Here is a 5,015-nt window from a genome sequence, read left to right as displayed (position 1 = left end):
CATCCCTATCCAAAACCATGTGAGAGGACGATGGGAGCCCTCTGCTGGGGCGGTGAACTGTTCAAATCTCACTTAAATAGGGAGGAACCAGACTATTTAAAGCTTTAAACACAAATATTACTATTTAAAATCAATGTGATGGTGGACTGGGGCTGATGTGGTTGAATCTGGAGGAGTTGGTCAAGAAACGGGCAGCTGCACTTTGTACCAGCTGTAAGTGATGGAGAGGACTGAGTGAGATAATAATACAGTGCATTACAGTAGTCCAGACTGAACTGATAAAAGCATGGATCGCTTTGTCCAGATCACTGAGAGACGAAGGGCTTCACTTTGGCCAAAAAACGAAGCTGGAAAAAACTTACTTTAACAAGTGCATTAATCTGTTTATCAGTCTTCAGATGACTGTCTAAAACCCCTCCTAGATTGCTTTTTGATCGCATGTTTTTCAACAGATTGTCGATATCCTCCTGAGACCCAGCAATGCTTTTTTGTCCTCTGTAGGGGACAAAAGTTTGACAGTTTTACTTAAAAAGTTCTGCCCATTGCAGAAGACATTCCATTAAAAAAACAAAAAAACAAAAAAAACAAAATAAATAAAATAATTTTTAAAATCTATCTGAAAAAAACTCTTGCATTATGCAGTTTCCAATCAAGACAATTGTTTAATGTAAAAAAAGCTAAAATTTTCCCTTTCCTGGGTCTCAGGAGGATATACAAATCATCCAAGTCCTCACCCACCCATATGCTTAAACATACAGAAGAGGAAACTCTTTCCATACATGAACGTCTAACATTGAAACAGTGAAATCAGATGTTTTGCAGCAGGAGCAACTGAATGTCATGTATTTTCTTTTTTTTTTTTTTGTTGTTGTTTTTTTTAAAGATAAAGTCAAACTATGATTAGAACAATTTTTTTAACATTGTAAGTTTAAAAATATGTATCAACAGCAAAGAAATATGTTTGTTTTTCTTTGATTAACCTTTAATCTAAAAATGATGATGATGATGATAATTTTATTTTCCAAATAAAAATTGCAGCAAAAAACAAAAACAAAACTGTAGTGCAGGGCTCTCAAACTCATTTTCTTTCAGGTTCCACATTCAGCCCAATTGATCTCCAGTGGCCGGACCAGTAAAATAATAACAGAATAACCTATAAGTAATGACAACTCCAAATATTTGTCTTTGTTTTAGTGCAAAAAAAAATAACTATGAAAATACTTACTTTTATTAACTATCCAAATAAAAAAGATGTGAATAACCTGAAAAAACTGAAATTTCTCAGGAAAAATGAGTACAATTTTAACAGTCTTCTGCCTCAACTTATCATTTATACAAGTACATTATGGATCAGATCTACAAAGACACTAACACTTAGAAGCAGGCAGAAAATAGTTAAAATTGTGCTTAATTTTCTTTAGACATTTTGGGTTGTTCATATTTGTTTAGGTTATTCATGTTTTATTGTTACAGGATAAATGTAAATATTGTCATAATTTAATGTTATTTTTTGCACTACAACAAAGACAAAAATTTGAAGTTGTCATTATTTACAGGCAAAATGTGATATTGTTTTTTTTTTTTTTCACATCCAACTGAGAAAAAATTTGGAGTCATTATTTTTTGTAGGTTATTATTTTTATTGTAGATCATATTGAACCTGAACTAAAATGAGTTCCACAGCCTTGACTGTGGAATTTGGCACTTTGTAAATTCATCCCAGGGGCCGCATTGGAACCTTTGGCATTTGGGCCCCAGGACACATGTTTGAGACCCCTATTGTAGCATGAATAAAATGTGATATTAGACCACTTTAGGTCAGTGTAGCTTATGGTTCAGTGATTCTCAGAAGGCGTAGAGTTGTGCTCGATGGCAGCCCCTGCCTCACCAGTTCATCTTTCAGCTGCAAAATGAAAAAGGAGTGGGTTTTAGGCATGGTCACTGTTAACAGAGGTTTAATAATGTCCATCACTGCATTAATGTTTGTGTTCAGTCCAGTGGAAGGAAGCACCATTTTCTGTCTGCTCCTTTTCCATGTTTGGATATGATGTCTGATTAGTTTCAGAAGACGTACCTGTTGGAGGACAGTGTCCTGTATGTTGTCCTCAGTCAGTGGAGATGATGAGGAAGTCTTCAAACGCAGAGCGATGACTAGTAATACAGAAAATAAAATGAGAAAGAAGCAGTAATTGAGGCTCCGCCTACCCAGCAGGTCCAATACACAGTTTGCATTTTTCGATGAACTTTGTTTTTTTTGTGTTGGTTCATATTCTACATTAAATGCGACTTCTATCAGTTTTGAGTCTGAACTGAATGTGACCCTGAAGTGACCCACATGCACAAAAGAGGTCCTGATGGAATACGAGACCACGCAGACACACACTGTGTTTACAGAAGGAACTAGAAGCACTCGGAGAGCGCAGACCTCCGCCAAGGCTGATCAGTGCCCCCCCCCCCCGTGGGCCCCCCCACCCCCGATCGCCACCAAAATGTAATCATTTCTTCCTTATCCCATTTCCAACAAACCCTGCACACTAACGGACAGACAAACAAACAGACAGACAGACAAACAAACCCTGGCAAAAACATAACCTCCTTGGCGGAGGTAAATATGGTTTTCCTTCGCTCCTCATCCTGGGACGAACAACTGGGACGTTGGTTGCATTTCAATGTTATAAAGGTCGGATAAATGCGACCTGGACGTTCAGACTGAAGTCACATTGGAAACTAGAAGCACTCGGAGAGCGCAGACCTCCGCCAAGGCTGATCAGTGGGCCCCCCCGTGGGCCCCCCCACCCCCGATCACCACCAAAAATTAATCATTTCTTCCTTATCCCATTTCCAACAAACCCTGAAAATTTCATCCAAATCTGTCCATAACTTTTTGAGTTATGTTGCACACTAACGGACAGACAAACAAACCCTGGCAAAAACATAACCTCCTTGGCGGAGGTAAATATCCGATCTGTATCAGATTTAGGACCACATATGAAAGTGGTTTGGGTCAGATTAGTGCTGTTCAGACTGTCTGTAATAGACCAGATCCAGGTCACATATGGACACATGTACCTCCAGACACTGCTAATCTACATGAAGCTGACTAATGTGTGCATATATTTTTGTGTCATTCTCAGTCGGGAACATACTTACTGAAGTTTTGGGTCCCAGCAGGTGCAGAGGTTACAGCAGTTATTGGCCTTGTTGTGGAGTTTGTTACAGTCTCTGTAGTTGTAAAGGAAACGGTGGTGGGAGCTAACATGGTTGTTGTTATTGGAGCTGCAAACAAGTCTCACATGAAGTTAACAGATCAGAGAAATCAGTAAAAGAAATGTTTAAAAAAAAGTAGAAATGTCTACTCACTGCCTCCGACAGTCATAATGATGCATCGCAGATCTGAGTGATACTTGGTTGAACTGAGGACAGAAATCAGTGAAAGTACCATAGTTACAAAACTATACTGTTGTATCAGATAAAACGTGAAATGAGAAATAAAATGGTACAGCCTCAACTTTTCGGGATCTTTTATCTTCCTATGCTAGCATCAAGAAAGTAGCTATGCTCTCTCTACCTGTCACTAGGGTGTGCATTGGCAAGAATCTGGCGATATGATACAAATCACAATGCTAGGATCATGATACGATATATCGCAATATTTCATGATACTGTTAAAAGAAAGCAATTTTTGTTTGTTTCTTTTTTTTTTTAAGTTTATTTCCTGGAAGAATTGAATTACGGCTGAAATATGTACAAATACACATTTTTATGTGATCAGAACAGGATCTAATGCTATATCACAACATTTTTCTAATTCTCCAAATTATTCTCCAGTTTCCAAAGGAACTAAAATCTGCCTCTCAGACAGTAAAAAGTGCTTTCAGGATGCTTCAAATAACCATTATTTAATAAAACAGTGTTAAATAATAATAAATACAATATAAACAAAAAGACAAAACAAAAATGAAAACAAAATGAACCTCCGCCATATCTGCATTTGAATAAATACCAAAAAATATCGATACAGTGCTTTTTAATATTGATGCAGTATCGTGAAATTAAATATCGCAATATATTGCAGAACCAATATTTTCTTACACCCCTACCTGTCAGTAGTCTCTTTTCCATTGATCCTAAAATTGCATGAATTTAACTTATGCATAAAAGTTGTCAAATGGAAAAATGACAATTTCACCAAAACTCTCGTTTTTTCTAATAGTTGTCGTTGTTGTTAGAGGTGTTTTTCGTAGTTAAATTGGTATATGACACAAAACTGTAATGGAAAGACCTTTGAGTCCAACTAGAGTCACATGACCAAAACAAACAGATGTTGATGGATGTTAGAACAAGAAAAGAAGAAGAGTTGAGCCCAAACATGTGTGTGTATGTGTGGACACACAGGAAACCACATCATTTTAGAATTTAGTCGGAGATAGAGGGGTAACGAACATTCTAGTTTCAAATCAACACAGATTTATGTTTGTTTATGGAATGACTTCTACTGACATCTACCAGAAGAAAGAAACTAAACAGCACATTTGGGGTTGAATGGACAAACCAACATTACACACTTCTGTTTAAACACATTTAGGAAATATGGGGAAAGTTTAGCTCAGATGGACGATGGAAAAGGGACTAGTGACAGTGGATGGTTTATGTTCAGTTATTGAGAGAATTTCCTGAAAGAGTCACTTTGATGAAAAAAACAAATTTATAAAATATGAAATAATGGGAAAAAAATCTGAGTTAACTAAAGTGAAGTAAAAAAAAGTATAAAGCACTTTTTTTATTCAGTTAATGATATTTTGTTTAACAGGTCATTTTTGTCTCTCTTTTTTTTTTTTTATTTGCTCCAATAACCGATGATATTACTCTGAACTTTAAGCAACACCATGAAGCTTTTCATCCTTCAAACTCTATGTTCAGGTCATTTTGGTGGAACATCTACTCCAGTTGGTTCAGTTCCACTGTGGTCATGTCTCCAGAGCGTCTGGATCTCCTGCACTGACCTAGGGACACCT

This window comes from Sphaeramia orbicularis, chromosome 18 (genome assembly GCF_902148855.1).
Source record: "Sphaeramia orbicularis chromosome 18, fSphaOr1.1, whole genome shotgun sequence".
In the NCBI taxonomy this organism is placed as follows: Eukaryota; Metazoa; Chordata; class Actinopteri; order Kurtiformes; family Apogonidae; genus Sphaeramia; species Sphaeramia orbicularis.
The sequence above is the reverse complement of the archived record's forward strand: the minus strand, read 5'-3'. Positions refer to the sequence as shown.